The following is a 26290-nucleotide window of genomic DNA, read 5'->3' on the forward strand; positions in this document are numbered from 1 at the left end:
CTGATTGCCTGGCTTTTGGGATACGGGTGCAGGTCCAGGGCCCCCAGTCCGAGCTGTTAACTGCCTTGGCAGTTCTTTGGTCCTTCAGCCTAGAATATCTATTTTCCCCGTTTGCGCTTCTTTTCCAGGTGATTGTTCAAATCAAATAGGTGAAGGCATCAGTGGTCCTCCTCCCCTCTGTGTGGCCTCGCAGGATTTGGTATGCCGATCTGGTGAACATGTCATCTCTGCAACCTTGGACACTTCCGTTGAGGAAGGACCTCTTATTCAGGGTCCCTTCTTCCATCCAAGTCTAGTTTCTCTGAAGCTGATTGCTTGGAGATTGGGCGTTTGATCCTATACAAGCTTTTATTCGGGAGAGTAGGAACTCCATCCGGGAGTATTCTCCAACCTGGTTTTTAAATGGGGTCGGCCTGAGTTGGATCTCATGGTATCTTGTCTGATTGCCTGGCTTTTGGGATACGGGTGCAGGTCCAGGGCCCCCAGTCCGAGCTGTTAACTGCCTTGGCAGTTCTTTGGTCCTTCAGCCTAGAATATCTATTTTCCCCGTTTGCGCTTCTTTTCCAGGTGATTGTTCAAATCAAATAGGTGAAGGCATCAGTGATCCTCCTCCCCTCTGCGTGGCCTCGCAGGATTTGGTATGCCGATCTGGTGAACATGTCATCTCTGCAACCTTGGACACTTCCGTTGAGGAAGGACCTCTTATTCAGGGTCCCTTCTTCCATCCAAGTCTAGTTTCTCTGAAGCTGATTGCTTGGAGATTGGGCGTTTGATCCTATACAAGCTTTTATTCGGTCATAGATACCTTAATTCAGGTATGTTATCCTGTTACTAGGAATATTTACCATTAGATAGGGCATAAATATCTTTATTGGTGTGAATCCAAGTGTTACTCATGGAGTAGAGTTAGGATTCCCAGGTTTTGGATTTTCTTCAAGAAGGCTTGGATAAGGGTTTTTCAGCGAGTTCCCTAACGGGTCAGATCTCTGCTTTATCTATTTTGTTACACCAGCGTCTGACAGATGTTCCAGATGTTCAATCCTTTTGTCAGGCTCTGATTAGAGTCTGGCCTGTGTTTTCAACCAATTGCTCCTCAATGGAGTTTGAATTTAGATCTAAAAGTTATTTAAGGGGTTCCATTGAACCTATGCGTTCCATAGATATTGAGTTGTTATCTTGGAAAGTTTTATTTCTTGTTGCCATTTCTTCTGCTCGAGGAGTGTCTGAGCTTTCGGCATTACAATATGATTCAACTTACCTTATTTTTTCATTCGAATAAGGTGGTGTTCTGTACTAAACTTGGTTTTCTTTCGGAAAACTTGTTTCAGACGAGAACATTAATCAGGAGATTGTTGTTCCTTCCTTGTGCCCTAATCCTTCTTCTCAGAAGGAACGCCTGCTACACAGTTTGGACATAGTCCATGCTTTCAAGTCTTACAGGCAACCAAGGACTTTCGTCAATCGTTTTCTTTATTTGTCATTTTTTGGGGGAAACGTGAGGGAAGCTACGGCTACCTCTCTTTCTTTTTGGCTGAAGAGTATCATCCATTTTGCATATGAGACTGCTGGACAGCAGCCTCCTGAAAAAATGAAGGCTCATTCCACTAGGGCTGTTGTTTCCTCATGGGCATTCAAAAATGATGCTTCTGTTGACCAGATTTGCAAGGCTGCAACTGGGTCCTCTCTTCATACTTTTTCTAAATTTTTCAAATTTGATACTTTTGCCTCGGCTGCGGCTGTTTTTGGGAGAAAGGTTCTTCAAGCAGTGGTGCCTTCCGTTTTGGGTTCCCTGTCTTGTCCCTCCCTTTTCATCCGTGTACTATAGCTTTGGTATTGTATCCCACAAGTAAGGATGAAATCCGTGGACTCATCGTGTCTTTAAAAAGAAAAGAAAATTTATGCTTACCTGATAAATTTGTTTATTTTTAGACACGATGAGTCCACGGCCCGTCCTGTTCTATGAGACAGGTTATTATTTTTTTGTTAAAACTTCAGACACCTCTGCACCTTGACTTTTGCTTTCTCTTCCTAACTTCGGTCGAATGACTGTAGTGGGAGGGAAGGGAGGAGCTATATATACAGCTCTGTTGTGGTGCTCTTTGCCTCCTCCTGCTGACCAGGAGGCGTAATCCCACAAGTAAGGATGAAATCCGTGGACTCATCGTGTCTAAAAAGAAACAAATTTAAGCATATATTTTCTTTTCCAGAAAGATTCTGTGTCCATGACTCTGTGTTTAACAGACAAGAGACGAATGAAATTGGTTTCAGCCTGTCGAAACCTTCACTCTTGATCATTCCCTCCAGTGGCTATGTGCATGGAAGTTTTAGGTCTCATGATTGCAGCATCGGATGCGATCCCCTTTGCTCATTTTCATACGAGACCTCTGCCGCTTTGCATGCTGAATCAATGGTGCAGGGATTATTCTCGGATATCACAATTGATATTTTTATATCCCAGCATTCTACTCTCTCTGACTTGGTGGTTAGACCATCATCGTATTATTCAAGGGTCCTCTTTTGTTCGTCCTTCCTGGACTGTAGTCTCAACAGATGTCTTTCAGGTTGGGGAGTTGTCTGGGGGTCTCTGACAGCACAAGGGGTTTGGAATCCTCTAAAGGCGAGGTTACCAATCAATATCTTAGCACTGTGTGCTTTTTTCAGGGCTCTTCAGGCTTGGCCTCTATTAAAGAGAGAACTTTTCATTCGCTTTCAGACAGACAATATCACAACTGTGGCATATGTCAATCATCAGGGAGGGACTCACAGTCCTTTAACAATGAAAGAAGAATCACGCATACTTTAGTGGGTGGAATTCAACTCCTGTCTAATTTCTGCGATTCATATCCCAGGTGTAGACAATTGGGAAGCGGATTATCTCAGCCGTCAGACTTTACATCCGGGGGAGTGGTCTCTCTATCCAGATGTGTTATTTCAGATTGTACAGATATGGGGTCTTCCAGAAATATATCTGATGGCTTCCTATCTAAACAGGAAGCTTCCCTGATACCTTTCCAGGTCCAGGGATCCTCAGGTGGAGATGGTGGATGTGTTAGCAGTTCCTTGGTCTTACCAACTTGTTTATATTTTTCTGCCTCTAATTCTTCTTCCAAGGGTGATCTGCAAGATCATAATGGAACAATTGCATGTGTTTCTGATAGCACCAACATGGCCTCACAGGTTTTGGTATGCGGATCTTGTCTGGATGTCCAGTTGCCAACCTTGGTCACTTCCTTTAAGGCCAGACCTTCTGTCTCAAGGGCCGTTTTTCCATCAGGATCTCAAATCACTAAATTTGAAGGTATGAAAAAATTGAACTTTTAGTGCTTAGTCATAGAGGTTTCTCTGAGTCAGTGATTAATACTATGTTGCAGGCTTATAAGTCTGTTTCAAGGAAGATTTATTATCGCGTTTGGAAAACCTATATTTCATGGTGTTCTTCTCATACATTCTCTTGGCATTCTTTTAGAATTCCTAGAATGTTACAGTTTTGGATAAAGGTTTGTCTGCAAAGGGACAAATCTCAGCTCTTTCTGTTTTATTTCATAGAAAGATTGCTAAACTTCCTGATATTCACTGTTTTGTTCAGGCTTTGGTTCGTATCAAGCCTGTTATTAAGTCTATTTCTCTTGTTAAGTGTATCCAGTCCATGGATCATCCATTACTTGTGGGATATTCTCCTTCCCAACAGGAAGTTGCAAGAGGATCACCCACAGCAGAGCTGCTATATAGCTCCTCCCCTAAGTGTCATATCCAGTCATTCTCTTGCAAGCCTCAACCAAGATGGAGGTCGTAAGAGGAGTGTGGTGTTTTATACTTAGTTTATTCTTCAATCAAAAGTTTGTTATTTTTAAATGATGCCGGAGTGTACTGTTTATCTCAGGCAGCATTTAGAAGAAGAATCTGCCTGCGTTTTCTATGATCTTAGCAGAAGTAACTAAGATCCATGGCTGTTCTCACATATTCTGAGGAGTGAGGTAACTTCAGAGAGGGAATGGCGTGCAGGTTTTCCTGCAATAAGGTATGTGCAGTTAATATTTTTCTAGGGATGGAATTTGCTAGAAAATGCTGCTGATACCAAACTAATGTAAGTAAAGCCTTAAATGCAGTGATAGTGACTGGTATCAGGCTTATTAATAGAGATACATACTCTTATAAAAATGTAATATAAAACTTTTACTGGCATGTTTAATCGTTTTTTGGTGATAAAACTTATTGGGGCCTAGTTTTTTTCCACATGGCTGGCTTGAATTTTGCCTAGAAACAGTTTCCTTAGGCTTTCCACTGTTGTAATATGAGTGGGAGGGGCCTATTTTAGCGTTTTTTTGCACAGCAAAAGTTGCAGACACAGACATCCAGCTTCTTCCTGCATGATCCAGGACATCTCTGGAGGGCTCAAAATGATTCAAAGTCGTTTTTGAGGGAGGTAAAAAGCCACAGTAGAGCTGTGGCAGTTGTTGTGACTGTTTTTTGTCTTTTATTATTCCGTTTTGGGTATTAAGGGGTTAATTATCCATTTGCAAGTGGGTGCAATGCTCTGCTAACTTGTTACATACACTGTAAATATTTCGTTAGTGTAACTGCCTTTTTTCACTGTTATTTCAAATTTTGACAAAATTTGTGTTTCTTAAAGGTGCAGTAACGTTTTTTATATTGCTTGTAAACTTGTTTAAAGTGTTTTTCCAAGCTTGCTAGTCTCATTGCTAGTCTGTTTAAACATGTCTGACACAGAGGAAACTACTTGTTCATTATGTTTGAAAGCCATGGTGGAGCCCCATAGGAGAATGTGTACTAAATGTATTGATTTCACCTTAAACAGTAAAGATCAGTCTTTAACTATAAAAGAAATATCACCAGAAGATTCTGACGAGGGGGAAGTTATGCTCCCCACGTGTCAGACCCTTCGCCTCCTGCTCAGGGGATGCACGCTAATATGGCGCCAATTACATCAGGGACGCCCATAGCGATTACCTTGCAGGACATGGCTGCAATCATGAATAATACCCTGTCAGAGGTATTATCCAGGTTGCCTGAATTAAGAGGCAAGCGCGATTGCTCTGGGGTTAGGAGAAATACAGAGCGCGCAGGGCCATGTCTGATACTGCGTCACAATATGCAGATCATGAGGACGGAGAGCTTCAGTCTGTGGGTGACATCTCTGATTCGGGGAAACCTGATTCAGAGATTTCTAATTTTAAATTTAAGCTTGAGAACCTCCGTGTGTTGCTTGGGGAGGTATTAGCTGCTCTGAATGACTGTAACACAGTTGCAGTACCAGAGAAATTGTGTAGGCTGGATAAATACTATGCGGTACCGGTGTGTACTGATGTTTTTCCTATACCTAAAAGTCTTACAGATATTATTAGCAAGGAGTGGGATAGACTGGGTGTGCCTTTTTCCCCACCTCCTATATTTAGAAAAATGTTTCCAATAGACGCCACTACACGGGACTTAGGTGGAGGGAGCAGTTTCTACTTTAGCAAAGCGTACTACTATCCCGGTTGAGGACAGTTGTGCTTTTTCAGATCCAATGGATAAAAAATTGGAGGGTTACCTTAAGAAAATGTTTATTCAACAAGGTTTTATTTTACAGCTCCTTGCATGCATTGCGCCTGTCACGGCCACGGCTGCATTCTGGTTTGAGGCCCTATAAGAGGCCATCCATACAGCTCCATTGACTGAAATTATTGACGAGCTTAGAACACTTAAGCTAGCTAACTCATTTGTTTCTGATGCCATTGTTCATTTGACTAAACTAACGGCTAAGAATTCCGGATTCACCATCCAAGCGCGTAGGGCGCTATGGCTTAAATCCTGGTCAGCTGACGTGACTTCAAAGTCTAAATTACTCAACATTCCTTTCAAGGGGCAGACCTTATTCGGGCCTGGTTTGAAGGAAATTATTGCTGACATTACTGGAGGTAAGGGTCACACCCTTCCTCAGGACAGGGCCAAAGCAAAGGCCAAACAGTCTAATTTTCGTGCCTTTCGAAATTTCAAGGCAGGTGCAGCATCAACTTCCTCCGCTTCAAAACAAGAGGGAACTTTTGCTCAATCTAAGCAGGCCTGGAAACCTAACCAGTCCTGGAACAAAGGCAAGCAGGCCAGAAAGCCTGCTGCCTCTAAGACGGCATGAAGGAACGGCCCCCTATCCGGCGACGGATCTAGTAGGGGGCAGACTTTCTCTCTTCACCCAGGCGTGGGCAAGAGATGTTCAGGATCCCTGGGCGTTGGAGATCATATCTCAGGGATATCTTCTGGACTTCAAAGCTTCCCCTCCACAAGGGAGATTTCATCTTTCAAGGTTATCTGCAAATCAGATAAAGAAAGAGGCATTCCTACGCTGTGTGCAAGACCTCCTAGTTATGGGAGTGATCCATCCAGTTCCGCGGACGGAACAAGGACAGGGTTTTTATTTGAATCTGTTTGTGGTTCCCAAAAAAGAGGGAACCTTCAGACCAATTTTGGATCTAAAGATCTTAAACAAATTCCTCAGAGTTCCATCTTTCAAAATGGAAACTATTCGGACCATCCTACCCATGATCCAAGAAGGTCATTACATGACCACAGTGGACTTAAAGGATGCCTACCTTCACATACCGATTCACAAAGATCATCATCTGTTTCTAAGGTTTGCCTTTCTAGACAGGCATTAACAATTTGTAGTTCTTCCCTTCGGGTTGGCTACAGCCCCGAGAATCTTTACAAAGGTTCTGGGCTCACTTCTGGCGGTTCTAAGACCGCGAGGCATAGCGGTGGCTCCGTATCTAGACGACATCCTGATACAGGCGTCAAGCTTTCAAGTTGCCAAGTCTCATACAGAGATAGTTCTGGCATTTCTCAGGTCGCAAGGGTGGAAAGTGAACGAGGAAAAGAGTTCTCTATCCCCACTCACAAGAGTCTCCTTCTTAGGGACTCTTATAGATTCTGTAGAAATGAAAATTTACCTGACGGAGTCCAGGTTATCAAAACTTCTAAATGCTTGCCGTGTTCTTCACTCCATTCCGCGCCCTTCGGTAGCTCAGTGTATGGAGGTAATCGGCTTAATGGTAGCGGCAATGGACATAGTGCCATTTGCGCGCCTTCATCTCAGACCGCTGCAATTATGCATGCTGAGTCAGTGGAATGGGGATTACACAGATTTGTCCCCTCTGCTAAATCTGGATCAAGAGACCAGAGATTCTCTTCTCTGGTGGTTGTCTCGGGTACACCTGTCCAAGGGTATGACCTTTCGCAGGCCAGATTGGACAATTGTAACAACAGATGCCAGCCTTCTAGGTTGGGGTGCAGTCTGGAATTCCCTGAAGGCACAGGGATCGTGCACTCAGGAGGAGAAACTCCTTCCAATAAATATTCTGGAGTTAAGAGCGATATTCAATGCTCTTCTGGCTTGGCCTCAGTTAGCAACACTGAGGTTCATTAGATTTCAGTCGGACAACATCACGACTGTGGCTTACATCAACCATCAAGGGGGAACCAGGAGTTCCCTAGTGATGTTAGAAGTCTTAAAAATAATTCGCTGGGCAGAGTACCACTCTTGCCACCTGTCAGCAATCCATATCCCAGGCGTGGAGAACTGGGAGGCGGATTTTCTAAGTCGTCAGACTTTCCATCCGGGGGAGTGGGAACTCCATCCGGAGGTGTTTGCTCAGTTGATTCATCGTTGGGGCAAACCAGAGTTGGATCTCATGGCGTGTCGCCAGAACGCCAAGCTTCCTTGTTACGGATCCAGGTCCAGGGACCCAGAAGCGATGCTGATAGATGCTCTAGCAGCGCCTTGGTTCTTCAACCTGGCTTATGTGTTTCCACCGTTTCCTCTGCTCCCTCGACTGATTGCCAAAATCAAACAGGAGAGAGCATCTGTGATTCTGATAGCACCTGCGTGGCCACGCAGAACTTGGTATGCAGACCTAGTGGACATGTCATCCTTTCCACCATGGACTCTGCCTCTAAGACAGGACCTTCTGATACAAGGTCCTTTCAATCATCCAAATCTAATTTCTCTGAGACTGACTGCATGGAGATTGAACGCTTGATTCTATCAAAGCGTGGCTTCTCCGAGTCAGTCATTGATACTTTAATACAGGCACGAAAGCCTGTTACCAGGAAAATCTACCACAAGATATGGAGTAAATAGCTTTATTGGTGTGAATTCAAGAATTACTCATGGAGTAAGGTTAGGATTCCTAGAATATTGTCTTTTCTCCAAGAAGGCTTGGACAAAGGATTATCAGCTAGTTCCTTAAAGGGACAGATTTCTGCTCTGTCTATTCTTTTGCACAAGCGTCTGGCAGAGGTTCCAGACGTCCAGGCATTTTGCCAGGCTTTGGTTAGAATTAAGCCTGTGTTTAAACCTGTTGCTCCCCCGTGGAGCTTAAACTTGGTTCTTAAGGTTCTTCAAGGAGTTCCGTTTGAACCCCTTCATTCCATTGATATTAAACTTTTATCTTGGAAAGTTCTGTTTTTGATGGCTATTTCCTCGGCTCGGAGAGTCTCTGAGCTATCTGCCTTACAATGTGATTCTCCTTATCTGATTTTTCATGCAGATAAGGTAGTTCTGCGTACCAAACCTGGGTTTTTACCTAAGGTGGTTTCTAACAAGAATATCAATCAAGAGATTGTTGTTCCATCATTGTGTCCTAATCCTTCTTCAAAGAAGGAACGTCTTTTACATAATCTGGACGTAGTCCGTGCCTTGAAGTTTTACTTACAAGCTACTAAGGATTTTCGTCAAACATCTTCCCTGTTTGTCGTTTACTCTGGACAGAGGAGAGGTCAAAAAGCTTCGGCAACCTCTCTTTCCTTTTGGCTTTGGAGCGTAATACGCCTAGCCTATGAGACTGCTGGACAGCAGCCCCCTGAAAGGATTACAGCTCATTCTACTAGAGCTGTGGCTTCCACCTGGGCCTTCAAAAATGAGGCCTCTGTTGAACAGATTTGCAAGGCTGCGACTTGGTCTTCGCTTCACACTTTTTCAAAATTTTACAAATTTGATACTTTTGCTTCTTCGGAGGCTGTGTTTGGGAGAAAGGTTCTTCAGGCAGTGGTTCCTTCCGCTTAATCCTGCCTTGTCCCTCCCATCATCCGTGTACTTTAGCTTTGGTATTGGTATCCCACAAGTAATGGATGATCCATGGACTGGATACACTTAACAAGAGAAAACATAATTTATGCTTACCTGATAAATGTATTTCTCTTGTAGTGTATCCAGTCCACGGCCCGCCCTGTCCTTTTAAGGCAGGTCTAAGTTTTAATTAAACTACAGTCACCACTGCACCCTATGGTTTCTCCTTTCTCTTTTTGTTTTCGGTCGAATGATTGGATATGACTCTTAGGGGAGGAGCTATATAGCAGCTCTGCTGTGGGTGATCCTCTTGCAACTTCCTGTTGGGAAGGAGAATATCCCACAAGTAATGGATGATCCGTGGACTGGATACACTACAAGAGAAATAAATTTATCAGGTAAGCATAAATTATGTTTTCTCCTCCATGGAGTCTTAATTTGGTTTTGAAGGCTTTGCAGGCTCCTCCTTTTGAGCCTATACATTCTTTGGATATTAAACTACTTTCTTGGAAAGTATTGTTCCTTTTGGCTATCTCTTCTGCTAGAAGAGTTTCTGAATTGTATGCTCTCCCTTGCGAGTCTCCTTTTCTGATTTTCCATCAGGATAAAGCTTTTTTGCGGACGTTGTTTAAATTTCTTCCTAAGGTTGTGAATACTAACAACATTAGTGTGGAAATTGTTGTTCCTTCTTTGTGTCCGAATCCTAAGAATTCTCTTGAAAAATCGTTACATTCTTTGGTAAGAGCTTTGAAATACTATGTGGAGGCTACTAAGGATTTCAGGGAGACTTCTATTCTATTTGTTGTCTTTTCTGGTTCTAGGAAAGGTCAGAAAGCCTCTGCCATTTCTTTGGCATCTTGGTTAAAGCTTTGAATTCACAAGGCTTATTTGGAGACGGGACAGTCTCCACCTCAGAGAATTACAGCTCATTCTACTAGATCAGTTACCACTTTGTGGGCTTTTAAGAATGAAGCTTTAGTTGATCAGATTTGCAAAGCAGCAACTTGGGGCCCGATACGATATGCAGCGTCGCCCACAAAGCCAGCTACGCCAAATTTTGCGCTGGTTTGGTATCACATAACCCCCTAATGTGATCCCCCTACACCACTGCCACCTACATTAAAATTATTAACCCCTAATGTAATCCCCCTACACCGCCGCCATCTATATTAAAATTATTACCCCCTAATGAGAGCCCCCTACCCTGCCGCCACCTATTTTAACTACATTACCCCTTAATCTAATCCCCCTACACCGCCTCCACCTATTTTAACTATATTACCCCCTAATCTAATCCCCCTACACCGCCGCCACCTATTTTAACTATATTACCCCCTAATGTGAGCCTCCTACACCGCCACCATCTATTTTAACTACATTACCCCCTAATCTAATCCCCCTACCCCACCGCCACTTATTTTAAAATGATTAATCCCTAATCTAATCCCCCTACCCCGCCGCCACCTATTTTAAAATGATTAACCCCTAATCTAATCCCCCTACACGGCCGCCACCTATAATAAATGTATTACCCCCTAAAATACTAAAATGTCCCTACCCTAAACTAAATTACAAATAGCCCTTAAAAGGGCCTTTTGCGGGGCATTGCCCCAAAATAACCAGCTCTATTACCAGCCCTTAAAAGGGCCTTTTGCGGGGCATTGTCCCTAAGTAATCAGCTCTTTTACCTGTAACCTGATCCCCTACACCGCCGCCACCTATATTAAATATATTAACCCCTAATCTAATCCCCCTACACCGCTGCCACCTATATTAAATATATTAACCCCTAATCTGACCCCCCTACAACGCCGCCACCTATATTAACTATATTAACCCTAATTATATTAGGGTTAATATAGTTATTATATTATATATATTAACTATATTAACCCTATCTAACCCTAACACCCCTAACTTAATTATTATTGCAATAAATCTAAATAATATTAATCTTATTAACTAAAATATTCCCATTTAAAACTAAATACTTACCTATAAAATAAACCTTAAGATAGCTACAATATAATTAATAATTACATTTTAGCTATTTTAGGGTTTATATTTATTTTACAGGTAACTTGGTATTTATTTTAACTAGGTACAATAGCTATTAAATAGATAATAACTATTTAATAGCTACCTAGTTAAAATAATTACCAATTTACCTGTAAAATAAATCCTAACCTAAGTTACAAATACACCTACACTATCAATAAATTAATTAAATAAACTACAATTATCTAAACTAAAATATAATTAAATACACTAAACTAAATTACAAAAATAACAAACACTAAATTACAAAAAATATAAAAAGATTACAAGAATTTTAAGATAATTACACCTAATCTAAGCTCCCTAATAAAATAACAAAGCCCCCCAAAATAAAAAAAATGTCCCTACCCTAAACTAAATTACAAAAAGTAATCAGCTCTATTACCAGCCCTTAAAAGGGCCTTTTGTGGGGCATTGCCCCAAAGTAATCAACTCTTTTACCTGTGAAAAAAAGAACCCCCCCATTACAACCCACCACCCACACACCCCTACTCTAAAACTCACCATATCCCCCCTTAAAAAAACCTATTTCTCCAACATTGGTGTGTCCGGTCCACGGCGTCATCCATAACTTGTGGGAATATTCTCTTCCCCAACAGGAAATGGCAAAGAGCACAGCAAAAGCTGTCCATATAGTCCCTCCTAGGCTCCGCCCACCCCAGTCATTCTCTTTGCCGTTGCACAGGCAACATCTCCACGGAGATGGTGAAGAGTATGTGGTGTTTAGTTGTAGTTTTTTATTCTACTATCAAGAGTTTGTTATTTTAAAATAGTGCTGGTATGTACTATTTACTCTGAAACAGAAAAGGATGAAGAGTTCTGTTTGTGAGAGGAATATGATTTTAGCAGCAGTAACTAAAATCGTTTGCTGTTTCCACATAGGACTGTTGAGATGAGATAACTTCAGTTGGGGGAAACAGTTGGCAGACTTCGCTGCTTAAGGTATGACTAGCCATATTTCTAACAAGACTGTGTAATGCTGGAAGGCTGTCATTTTTCCCCTCATGGGGACCGGTAAGCCATTTTCTTAGTCTCAAACAGAATAAAGGGCTTAATATGGGCTATAAAACTGGTAGACACTTTTATGGGCTAGATCGATTGCTTTATTTGGGCATTTTATACAGCTTGAGGTTAAAATTCACACTTTATAACTTTGGGGAACGTTATTTTCACGGCAGGCACTGGCTTAGACACCTTCCCAGTCAGGAAGGGCCTTCTTTGTAGTAGGCAGAGCCTCATTTTCGCGCCATTACTGCGCAGTTACTTTTGAGAGCAGGACATGCAGTTGCATGTGTATGGGTCTGGAAGTAGTTGAAAAGGTCCCTAGAAGGCTTCATTTGGTATCGTATACCCCCCTGGGTTTGGTAAAGTCGCAGCAAAGGCTGTAGCTGGGACTGTAGAGGGGTTAAAACTATAAACGGCTCCGGTTTTGTCATTTTAAGGGTTAAAGGTCTGAAATTTGGGGTGCAATGCTTTGAGTGCTTTAAGACACTGTGGTAAAAATTTGGTAAAGATTCTAAACAAATTTCTCAGAGTGCCATCGTTCAAAATGGAAACTATTCGAACGATTTTACCTACAATCCAGGAGGGTCAATTTATGACTACCGTGGATCTAAAGGATGCGTATCTACATATTCCTATCCACACAGATCATCATCAGTTCCTAAGGTTCGCCTTTCTGAACAAACATTACCAGTTTGTGGCTCTCCCATTCGGGCTAGCCACTACTCTCGGGTCCCTTCTAGCGGTTCTAAGACCAAGGGGCATTGCAGTGGCACCTTATTTGGGCAACATTCTCATACAAGCGTCGTCTCTGTCAAAGGCAAAGGCTCACACAGACATCGTTCTGGCCTTTCTCAGATCTCACGGGTGGAAGGTGAACATAGAAAAAAGTTCCCTGTCTCCGTCGACAAGAGTTCCTTTCTTGGGGACAATAATAGATTCTTTAGAAATGAAGAATTTCCTGACAGATGTCAGAAAGTCAAAACTTCTAAACGCTTGTCAAGTTTCTTCACTCTGTTCCACGTCCTTCCATAGCTCAGTGCATGGATATAGTAGGGTTGATGGTTGCAGCAATGGACATAGTTCCTTTTGCGCGAATTCATCTAAGACCATTACAACTGTGCATGCTGAAACAGTGGAATGGGGACTTTACAGACTTGTCTCCAGTGATTTAGAAGACCAGAGATTCACTCCGTTGGTGGCTAACCCAGGATCACCTGTCCCAGGGAATGAGCTTCCGCAGACCAGAGTGGGTCATTGTCACGACCGACGCCAGTCTAGTGGGCTGGGGCGAGGTCTGGGACTCCCTGAAAGCTCAGGGTCTATGGTCTCGGGAAGAGTCTCCTCTCCCGATAAACATTCTGGAACTGAGAGCGATATTCAATACACTCAGGGCTTGGCCTCAACTAGCAAAGGCCAGATTCATAAGATTCCAATCAGACAACATGACGACTGTGGCTTACATCAACCATCAGGGGGGAACAAGGAGTTCCCTGGCGATGAGCGAAGTGACCAAAATCATAAAATGGGCGGAGGATCACTCCTGCCACCTATCGGCGATCCACATCCCAGGAGTGGAAAACTGGGAGGTGGATTATCTGAGTCGTCAGACATTCCATCAGGGGGAGTGGGAACTCCACCCGGAGATATTTGCCCAGTTGACCCAATTATGGCGTCTCGTCAGAACTTCAAGGTTCCTTGCTACGGGTCCAGATCCAGGGATCCCATGGCGACTCTAGTGGATGCATTAGTAGCGCCTTGGACCTTTAACCTAGCTTATGTGTTTCCACCGTTTCCTCTCATTCCCAGGCTGGTAGCTAGGATCAACAGGAGAGGGCCTCAGTGATTTTGTTAGCTCCTGCGTGGCCACGCAGGACTTGGTAGGCAGACCTCGTGAATATGTCATCGGCTACACCATGGAAGCTACCTTTGAGACAGGATCTTCTAGTACAGGGTCCATTCGAACATCCAAATCTAGTTTCTCTCCAGCTGACGGCTTGGAAATTGAACGCTTGATTTTATCTAAGCGTGGGTTTTCGGATTCTGTGATAGATACTCTGGTACAAGCCAAAAAACCTGTAACTAGAAAAATTTACCATAAAATATGGAAAATATATATCTGTTGGTGTGAATCCAAGGGATTCTCATGGAGTAAAATTAAAATTCCTAGGATCCTTTCCTTTCTCCAAGAAGGTTTGGATAAGGGATTATCAGCGAGTTCTCTAATAGGACAGATTTCTGCTTTATCTGTCTTGTTACACAAACGACTGGCAGCTGTGCCAGATGTTCAAGCTTGTGTTCTTTTGTTCAGGCTTTGGTCAGGATCAAGCCTGTTTACAGACTTTTGACTCCTCCCTGGAGTCTGAATTTAGTTCTTTCAGTTCTTCAAGGGGTTCCGTTTGAACCTCTACATTCCATAGATATCAAGATGTTATCTTGGAAAGTTCTGTTTTTGGTTGCTATTTCTTCTGCTAGAAGAGTTTTCTGAGTTATCTGCTCTGCAGTGTAATCCGCACTATCTGGTGTTCCATTCAGATAAGGTTGTTTTGCGTACTAAACCTGGTTTCCTTCCAAAGGTTGTTTCCAACAAAAATATTAACCAGGAAATAGTTGTGCCTTCTTTGTGTCCGAATCCAGTTTCAAAGAAGGAACGTTTGTTACATAAATTTAGATGTAGTACGTGCTTTAAAGTTCTATTTAGAAGCAACAAAGGTTTTCAGACAAACGTCTTCTCTGTTTGTCGTTTATTCTGGCAAGAGGAGAGGTCAAAAAGCTACTGCTACCTCTCTTTCCTTTTGGCTGAAAAGCATCATCCGATTGGCTTACGAGACTGCCGGACGGCAGCCTCCCGAACGAATCACAGCTCACTCTACTAGGGCTGTGGCTTCCACATGGGCCTTCAAGAACGAGGCTTCTGTTGATCAGATATGTAAGGCAGCGACTTGGTCTTCCCTGCACACTTTTGCCAAATTCTACAAATTTGATACTTTTGCTTCTTCTTGAGGCTATTTTTGGGAGAAAGGTTTTGCAAGCCGTGGTGCCTTCCGTTTAGGTAACCTGATTGGCTCCCTCCCTTCATCCGTGTCCTAAAGCTTTGGTATTGGTTCCCACAAGTTATGGATGACGCCGTGGACCGGACACACCAATGTTGGAGAAAACAGAATTTATGCTTACCTGATAAATTACTTTCTCCAACGGTGTGTCCGGTCCACGGCCCGCCCTGGTTTTTTAATCAGGTTTGATGAATTTCTTTTTTAACTAAAGTCACCACGGCACCCTATAGTTTCTCCTGTTTTTTTCTCCTGTCCGTCGGTCGAATGACTGGGGTGGGCGGAGCCTAGGAGGGACTATATGGACAGCTTTTGCTGTGCTCTTTGCCATTTCCTGTTGGGGAAGAGAATATTCCCACAAGTTATGGATGACGCCGTGGACCGGACACACCGTTGGAGAAAGTAATTTATCAGGTAAGCATAAATTCTGTTATCTAACCCCCAAGTGCTCCTTACCTGTCCTGAAGACCGGCGGAGAAGGTCCTGTTCCAGGCGGAGAAGTCTTCTTCCAGGCGGCGACCTCTTCTTCTTCCAGGAACCAGCCGGCGCGGAGCGGAGGAGTTCAAGAGCGATGACCGCGGAGCTGAAGACCGTCCTCGCTGGAACTGAAGACCGGAGCCATGGAGTGTGGGGGATCCTCTTCATACGATCGCCACCATACACTGAATCGGAATTCAAGGTACGCGATTAAAAATGGCGTCCCTTGAATTCCTATATGCTGATTTGAACCTTCAAATTCAAATCAACCAATCGGATGAAAGCTACTTTAATTCTATTGGCTGATTTGAATAGCCAATAGAATAGGAGCTACTGTAATTCTATTGGCTGATTAGAATAGCCAATAGAATTACAGTAGCTCTTATTCTATTGGCTAATCAAATCAGCCAATAGAATTAAAGTAGTTCTCATCCGATTGCCTGATTTGAATTTAAAGGCAAAAATCAGCCAATAGGAATTCAAGGGACGCCATTTTTAATCGCATACCTTGAATTCCGATTCAGTGTGAAGAGGATCCTCTATGCTCCGTGGCTCCGGTCTTCAGTTCCAGCGTCGCCGGTCTTCAGTTACAGAGAGGACGGTCTTCAGCTCCGCGGTCATCGGTCTTCAACTCCTCCATTCCGTGCCATCTGGTTCCTGGAAGAAGAAGAGGTCGCCGCCTGGAAGAAGACTTCTCCACCTGGAACAGGACCTTCTCCACCGGTCTTCAGGACAGGTAAGGAGCACTTGGGGGTTAGACTTAGGTTATTTTAAGGGGGGATAGGGTGGGTTTTAGAGTAGGGGTGTGTGGGTGGTAGGTTGTAATGGGGGGGTTGTTTTTTTTCACAGGTAAAAGAGCTGATTACTTTGGGGCAATGCCCCACAAAAGGCCCTTTTAAGGGCTGGTAATAGAGGTGATTACTTTTTGTAATTTAGTTTAGGGTAGGGACATTTTTTATTTTGGGGGGCTTTGTTATTTTCTTAAGGGGCTTAGATTAGGTGTAATTAGCTTAAAATTCTTGTAATCTTTTTTTTATTTTTTGTAATTTAGTGTTTGTTTTTAATTTAGTTTAGTGTATTTAATTATATTTTAGTTTAGATAATTGTAGTTTATTTAATTAATTTATTGATAGTGTAGGTGTATTTGTAACTTAGGTTAGGATTTATTTTACAGGTAAATTGGTAATTATTTTAACTAGGTAGCTATTAAATAGTTATTAACTATTTAATAACTATTGTACCTAGTTAAAATAAATACCAAGTTACCTGTAATTAAATATAAACCCTAAAATAGCTACAATGTAATTATTAATTATATTGTAGCTATCTTAAGGTTTATTTTATAGGTATTTAGTTTTAAATAGGAATATTTTAGTTAATAAGATTAATATTATTTAGATTTATTGCAATAATAATTAAGTTAGGGGTGTTAGGGTTAGATAGGATTAATATAGTTAATATATATAATATAATAACTATATTAACCCTAATATAATTAGGGTTAATATAGGTGGCGGCGGTGTAGGGGGGTCAGATTAGGGGTTAATATATTTAATATAGGTGGCGGCGGTGTAGGGGGGTCAGATTAGGGGTTAATATATTTAATATAGGTGGCGGCGGTGTAGGGGGATTAGATTAGGGGTTAATATATTTAATATAGGTGGCGGTGGTGTAGGGGGGTCAGATTACAGGTAAAAGAGCTGATTACTTTGGGACAATGCCCCGCAAAAGGCCCTTTTAAGGGCTGGTAATAGAGCTGGTTACTTTGGGGCAATGCCCCGCAAAATGCACTTTTCAGGGCTATTTGTAATTTAGTTTAGGGTAGGGACATTTTAGTATTTTAGGGGGTAATACATTTATTATAGGTGGCGGCGGTGTAGGGGGATTAGATAAGGGGGTAATGTAGTTAAAATAGGTGGCGGCGGGGTAGGGGGCTCACGCTAGGGGGTAATAATTTTAATATAGATGGCGGCGGTGTTGGGGGATTACATTAGGGGTTAATAATTTTAATGTAGGTTGCGGCGGTGTAGGGGGATCACATTAGGGGGTTAAACATTTAATATAGGTGGCGGCGGTGTAGGGGGATTAGATTAAGGGTTAATAATTTTAATATAGGTGGCGGCGGTGTAAGGGGGTCAGATTAGGGGGTAGTACATATAATGTAGGTGGCGGCGGTGGGGTAGGGGGATAATATTAGGGGTAATATAGTTAATGTAGCTGGCGGCGGGGTTCCGGGAGCGGCGGTTTAGGGGTTAATATATAGTTAGGAGTGAGAGGGGGGATTGCGGATAGAGAGGTATACGTGTCGGGCTATGTTTGGGAGGCGTGTTAGACAGTTACGGGAGATTTTATAATTTAGTCAGTTTTTGTAGGCGGCGGCAGTTTCTAAAGTGCCGTAAGTCACTGACGACTCCAGAAATTTGTACTTACGCAGATTTCTGGACATCGCTAGTTTGTCAGACTTACGGCACTTTAGCATCTGACGGGGCAGTATATGGGATAGCTTGAGTTGCGAGGTGAAATTGCGTGCGGCGCGGGTTCCCTCGCTTGCGCCGAAAACTACGCCGTATATCGGATCGCGCCCTTGGTCTTCTTTGTATACATCGACAAAATTTTACCATTTTGATGTATTTGCTTCTTCTGAAGCAGTCTTTGATAGAAAAGTTCTTCAAGCAGCTATCTCAGTTTGATTCTTCTGTTTATAAGAACTTATTTTGTGGATTTAATTTCTCAGCGGAAATAGGTGTTTTTTTTTTTTCCCTCCCTCTCTAGTGACTCTTCTGTGGACTTTCACATCTTGGGTATTTTATCCCATACGTCACTAGCTCATGGACTCTTTCCATTTACATGAAAGAAAACATAATTTATGTAAGAGCTTATCTGATAAATTAATTTCTTTCATAATGGCAAGAGTCCATGAGGCCCACCCTGTTTTTGGTGGTTATATTGTTTTGTATAAAAGCACAATATTATTTTCCAGTTCCTCTTTTTTGTATGCTTTTTTACTCCTTTTTACACCTCACTAATTGGCTATAAATTAAACTGAAGTATGCGTGTTGTGGGAGGTGTATTTATAGGCATTTGAGGTTTGGGAAACTTTACCCCCTCCTGGTAGGAATGTATATCCCATACGTCACTAGCTCATGGACTCTTGCCCTTATGAAAGAAATGAATTTATCAGGTAAGTTCTTACATAAATGATGTTATTTCTTTTAGTAGACAACCCAAAGTATTGATCTAGGCCCATTTTGGTATAGTTCATGCCACAATTTCCCCGCCAAATGCGATCGAATAAAAAAAAAATAGTTACTTTTTCACAAATTTTATTTCTTACTGAAATTATTTACAAACAGCCTTTGCAATTTTGGCACAAATGGTTGTAAATGCTTCTCTGGGATCCCTTTTGTTCAGAAATAGCAGATATACATGACTTTGGCATTGGTTTTTAGTAATTAGAAGGTCGCTAAATGCTGCACACCACAAAAAAGCAAGGAGTCCAGTACAATTGCATGCTTTGGCCCCAGAGGAAACATGCAGTAGAGTAGACATGCATATTTTAAATTAAAGTTTAACTGACTGCAATAAAATACGAAAGTTCTTTTACACACAAAGGGTAGAAACTTAAAGGGACATAATACTCATATGCTAAATCACTTGAAACTGATGCAGTATAACTGTAAAAAGCTGACAGGAAAATATCACCTGAGCATCTCTATGTAAAAAAGGAAGATATTTTACCTCACAATCTCCTCAGCTCAGCAGAGTAAGTTCTGTGTAAAAAGTTATACTTCACCTACTCCCAGCTGCAGGTAAAAATAAAAAAATAAAATGAAGAAATGAACAGCAGCCAATCAGCATCAGCAGTGCTGAGGTCATGAACTCTTACTGTGATCTCATGAGATTTGACTTAAAGTGAAGGTAAAGTTACCTTCATGTCTATGTCTAATATAACTCTTTGTTTAAAATCAATAGCACTTTAATTCATGAATTTTCTTAAAACGTAATGTAAATCAAGATATCGCTGTTTTAACTCACTTTTTTAATGACCGCAAAAACATCCCGTTATTTTTTATTGTTTTCCCTTCTAGATCACGTTTTCCTTTGCGCCAATTGAAAATCTGTCCGTTAGGCGGCCGTCACACCACGTCACCCCCCTACTTAATGTTATGCGCATGCTCTTCAATTTATTTCTTATTATCTAAATCCACGCGCGCTCCTGTTTCGCGCATGCATACTGGGATTACTTAGAAAATCCCATAATACGTCATCGTATTATTATTACGGGCTACTCCGATATGGACAAGTGCATCACTTTACCCCTCAAACTGTAAATTGGAAGTACCGCTTTAAGCTAATAGTTTATTAACATATTTTATCTCTGACAGTATAGTAGTCAATGAATATAGTAATTCATTGACTACTATGTGTCAACGGCGATTGGCGCATGCGTAGTTGGAATTAACTTTGTGAACGCGCTTTGGTGGAACCGAAGATGTCACACTCAGGAGAACAAGGAAGTAGCGGAAGGGAGGAGTCTGCCGCAAGACGGTACAGACTTTCAAACATAAATATTATAAATACTATAGCTAAAAGATAAAAAATATATTAGCGACTGGATTAAGGTGCTATAAATAAATACTTGGCCAATTTCAATAGCTGTCAAATTTACCTTCACTTTAACTCTCATGAGATTTCATAGTAAGCTTCCATTACCTGATTGGTGAAATAATTTGAGAGTTCACGAGGCTCATCCTTTCAGCTGTCCCAGGACATACACACTAAAATGCTGCTTAGAAATCCTTTACAATGGGAGGTGGCTACTGAGGACCTTTTGAGGTAAAATATCTTTCTTTTTTACATAGAGATGTTCAGGAGATATTTTCTAGTCAGCTTTTTACAGCTATGCTGCATCACTTTCAAGTGTTTAAACATTTGGGTATTATGGCCCTTTAAATTTAAATGTGTTTTCTTTCTAATTTACTACTAGTATAAATGTTTCTTTGTTCTCTTGGTATCTTTATTTGAAAAAGCAGGAATGTAAGCTTAGAAGCCAGACTCTTTTTTTTTTTTTGTTCAGCATCCTGGGTAGCACTTGCGGATTGGTGGCTACATTTAGTGGCAATCTTGTTATATGAGCGCAATTTAATCAGAGCGCAAACAATTGCAAAAACCCTCACAAAATCGTTTGCTCCTCACTTGTAATCTAGCCCTATGTATTTTAAGTATTTTGATTTGAAAAAATGTTTTATTTATTTTTTTGCGTTTTTTGTGTGTGATATAAATGTCATAGAAGACAGTAGCTGTGTTATTATAGTTTTACATAACTGCATTATTTTTAACATTGTAAAGTTAAAGAAATGCAGTTATGTTAAACTACAAAGTCATGGCTATTATCACGAAAAATAAATCTTCCTAAAAAAAAGTCAATAATAAAATAATACCTTATTAAAATAGACATTATTTAAAATACATATTATTGCATTATACAATAAAATACATATAAATGGTATATAAATATAAAGTGCCATAACCCCCAACACAACCTAACCACACAACACTATTAACCCCTAAGTGATATAACCCCCATTAAACTTATCCCCACTACACTAACACTTTAAGCAACCTTACCCCTCTACACTATTAACCCCATTAAGCAACCTTACCAGTGTTGTATATAATAATCTGTGGGGGGGTTTATTTTTTTTCTCCCCCTTTCTCTGAAAAATCCCTTTGAATTTTAGATTTCATATTATTGCCCATTCCCATCAAACCATTTTCATTCTAATTTTTGCTTGTTTGTTGTAATGTTATTTTTGCTCTTTCTGCGTAAGTGTATGCTTAACATTGTAAATGTTATGCGTTATATTATTTATATATTTAAATATTGGGTTTGGTGTGGTTTGGCATATGCTTAGATTTTCTGTGCCCTATAACTTTAAATCATACCCATAAAGGGTTAATGTTTTCTGTTAAATAGAGGAATTTGTGTGCAGATGGCTATCCCTGATATATTGCCTCTTTGGACAGGAAACCCTGAAGTTTTCTTTCATGATTTGGATTGAACATACAATTTTAAATAACTTTCCAATATACTTCTGTTATCAAATTTGCCTCATTCTCTTGTCATCCTTAGCTGAAGGGACAGCATTACACTGCTGGCAGCCCCCATGGCAGAACATACAGTGATCTGAGATGCCATTGCAGAAAATGCAGCATGTCTACAGAAAGAAACCCATGCAAGTATTGTTAGTGCTTTAACTTTGCAGCTCTGCTCCACATTAGACAGTTCTCTTCAAACAGAGTTGTGCTCTGGTTGCACTGTGTAAGTTTTCCTTAACACAGTGCATCCAGAGCAAAGTGCTGTTTGAAGTTAACAGTCATATATGCAGTAGCGCTGCAAAGCAGCAGTGCATTGATTATTTACTGCCTCTCAGATTTTTTTCAAACCCTCCCCTAGCCTTTCCCAGTCTGCAAAGCTGTTTGTTCTGAATGTAAGGCGTTCTTATGAGCATTGTACCTTTTTTATTAATACATTTCTATGTAAGACAAAGAGAAAAGGAAACAAATTTATTCAAGAGACATTTTACAGTTTCATTTTTGTGTCTGCAGATAATTTGCAATGCAATTTTCAACTACTGCACTATATTATAAAACTTTAAAAATGGTTTTATTCTTTAGTTAACCAAGACATTGCAATTGAACTGGTGCTTTAGTGTAACTCCCTAACTTAAAATTGAATTTTACTTAAATGACCTGCAGAAAAACTCACTAAAAAAAAAATCACCGCAGAAAGTGAAAAAAATTTTCTGCCTCTGGGCTGGCAGCTAGCTGAAAATATCTAGTTAGCCAATCACAAGAGACAAATGGGTGCAGGCACCAATCAGCAAATAGCTCCCACTAGTGTAGGATATGTGCATATTATTTTCTTTCATGTAATTGGCAAGAGTCCATGACCTAGTGACATATGGGATATACAATCCTACCAGGAGGGGCAAAGTTTCCCAATCCTCAAAATGCCTATAAATGCACCCCTCACCACACCCACAATTCAGTTTTACAAACTTTGCCTCCTATGGAGGTGGTGAAGTAAGTTTGTGCTAAGATTTCTACGTTGATATGCACTTCTCAGCATTGTTGAAGCCCGATTCCTCTCAGAGTACAGCGAATGTCAGAGGGACGTGAAGGGAGTATCACTTATTTGAATAAGATAATTTCAATAACGGGTGTCTATTTCATAGGTTCTCTGTTATCGGTCGTAGAGATTCATCTCCTACCTCCCTTTTCAGATCGACGATATACTCTCAATTTACCATTACCTCTACTAATAACTGTTTTAGTACTGGTTTGGCTATGTGGATGGGTGTCTTTTGGTAAGTATGTTTTTTATTACTTAAGACACCTCAGCTATGGTTTGGCACTTTATGCATTTATATAAAGTTCTAAATATATGTATTGTACTTATATTTGCCATGAGTCAGGTTCATGTATTTCCTTCAGCAGACTGTCAGTTTCATATTTGGGGAATTTAAACATTTTAAGAAATGTATTTCTTACTTGGGGTTTTAGTCTTTTTTTCAATTGACTACTTCTTGCTATTGCGGGTATTAGGCCCGCTTGTGCGTCAAATGCTAAACTTTATTGCGTCATTCTTGGCACGAAATTTTTTTTGGCGCAGAAAAAGACGTTTGACGCAACTTTGTCATTTCCGGCGTCATACGTGACGCCGAGACCTTTCACACGGCGGCGTCATTAGTGACACGAGTGTGTCATTTCCGGTTATTTTTGGCGCCAAAAAAGTTTACGTTACGTTGTGCATCATTCTTGGCGCCAAATTTTTTTCATTATTTCAATACCCCATTGATGTTTGCCTCTTGCTTTTTTCTCTATCAGAGGCCTATGCTTTTGCATTTTTTCCCATTCCTGAAACTGTCATATAAGGAAATAGATCATTTTGCTTTATATGTTGTTTTTTCTCTTACATTGAGCAAGATGTCCCAATCTGATCCTGCCTCAGAAGTTTCTGCTGGAACATTGCTGCCTGACATCGGTTCTACCAAAGCTAAGTGCATTTGTTGTAAAAGTGTATAAATTATTCCACCAAATGTCATTTGTAATAGTTGTCATGATAAACTTTTACAAGCAGATAGTGTTTCCATCAGTAATAGTACATTGCCAGTTACAGTTCCTTCAACTTCTAATGTACATGATATACCTGTAAATTTTAAAGAATTTGTTTCTGATTCTATTCTGAAGGCTTTGTCTGCATTTCCTCCTTCTAATAAATGTAAAAGGTCTTTTAAAACTTCTCATTTAGCTGATGAAATTTCAAATGACCAGCAACATAATAATTTATCCTTTTCTGATGAGGATCTATCTTATTCAGAAGATCCTTCCTCAGACATTGACACTGACAAATCTACTTATTTATTTAAAATAGAGTATATGCGTTCTTTATGAAAAGAAGCGTTAATTACTTTGGATATTGAGGTAACCAGTCCTATTGACGTTCAGTCTACTAAACGTTTAAATGCTGTTTTTAAACCTCCTGTGGTTTCCCCAGGGGTTTTTCCTATTCCTGAGGCTATTTCTGATATGATTTCTAGGGAATGGAATAAGCCAGGTACTTCTTTTATTCTTTCTTCAAGGTTTAAAAAATTGTATCCTTTACCAGCAAAATCTATAGAGTTTTGGTAAAAAATCCCCGAAGTTGATGTGGCTATTTCTACTCTTGCTAAACGTACCACTATTCCTATGGAAGATAGTACTTCCTTTAAGGATCCTTTAGATAGGAAGCTTGAATCCTATCTAAGGAAGGCCTATTTATATTCATGTCATCTTCTCAGACCTGCTATTTCTTTGGCTGATGTTGCGGCTGCCTCAACTTTTTGGTTGGAGAATTTAGCGCAACGAGAATTGGATCCTGACATATCTAGCATTACTCGCTTACTGCAACATGCTAATAATTTTATTTGTGATGCCATTTTTGATATTATCAAAATTGATGTTAGATCCATGTCTTAAGCTGTTTTAGCTAGAAGAGATTTGTGGCTTTAATCTTGGAAATCTGATATGACATCTAAATCTAGATTACTATCTCTTTCTTTCCAAGGTAATAATTTATTTGGTTCTCAGTTGGATTCTATTATTTCAACTATCACTGGAGTAAAAGGAGTTTTTCGGCCTCAGGATAAAAACCTAAGGGTAAATCTAAGGCTTCTAACCGTTTTCGTTCCTTTCGTCAGAATAAGGAACAAAAACTCAATCCTCCTCCCAAGAAATCTGCTTCCAGTTGGAAGCCTTCCTCAAATTGGAATACATCCAAGCCATTTAGGAAACCAAAGTCTGCCTTTAAGTCCGCATGAAGGTGCGGCCCTCATTCCAGCTCAGCTGGTAGAGGGCAGATTAAGGTTTTTCAAGGATTTTTGGATAAAATCTGTCCAAAATAATTGGATTCAGAGCATTGTCTCTCAGGGGTATCGAATAGGATTCAAAGTAAGACCTCCTGTGAGAAGATTTTTTCTCTCATGCATCCCTGTAAATCCAGTAAAAGCTCAGGCTTTTCTGAAGTGTGTTTCAGACCTGGAGTCTTCAGGGGTAATCATGCCAGTTCCTCCTCAGGAACAAGGTTTGGGGTTTTATTTAAACCTATTCATTGTACCAAAGAAAGAAAATGTATTCAGACCAGTTCTGGATCTGAAAATTCTGAATCGTTATGTAAGAATACCAACTTTCAAGATAGTGACTATAAGGACTATTCTGCCTTTTGTTCAGCAAGGACATTATATGTCCACAATAGACTTGCAGGATGCATACCTTCATATTCCGATTCATCCAGAACACTATCAGTTTCTGAGATTCTCTTTTCTAGACAAGCATTACCAATTTGTTGCTCTTCCATTTGGCCTAGCAACAGCTCCAAGAATTTTTTCAAAGGTTCTGGGTGCCCTACTATCTGTAATCAGAGAACAGGGTATTGCGGTATTTCCTTATTTGGACGATATCTTGGTACTAGCACAGTCTTTACATATTGCAGAATTTCACACGAATCAACTAGTGTTGTTTCTTCGGAAACATGGTTGGAGGATCAATTTACCAAAAAGTTTCTTGATTCCTCAGACAAGGGTCACCTTTTTAGGCTTCCAGATAGATTCAGTGTCCATGACTCTGTCTCTAACAGACAAGAGACGTTTAAAATTGGTCGCAGCATGCCGGCACCTTCAGTCTCGATCATTCCCTTCAGTGGCTATGTGCATGGAAGTTTTAGGTCTCATGACTGTAGCATCGGATGCTGAATCAATGGTGCAGGGATTATACAAAGATATCACAATTAATATCCTTGAATCCCAATGTACGACAATCTCTGACATGGTGGATAGATCACCATCGTTTGGTTCAAGGGGCTTCTTTTGTTCGGCCAACCTGGACTGTGATCTCAACAGATGTGAGTCTTTCAGGTTGGGGAGCTGTTTGGGTATCTCTGACAGCACAAGGAGTTTGGAAATCTCAAGAGGCGAGATTACCAAAAAATATTTTAGAACTTCGTGCAATTCTCAGGGCTCTTCAGTTTTGGCCTCTGCTAAAGAGAGAACCGTTCATTTGTTTTCAGACAGACAATATCACATCTGTGGCTTATGTCAATCAT

This window comes from Bombina bombina, chromosome 2, assembly GCF_027579735.1.
Source record: "Bombina bombina isolate aBomBom1 chromosome 2, aBomBom1.pri, whole genome shotgun sequence".
In the NCBI taxonomy this organism is placed as follows: domain Eukaryota; kingdom Metazoa; phylum Chordata; class Amphibia; order Anura; family Bombinatoridae; genus Bombina; species Bombina bombina.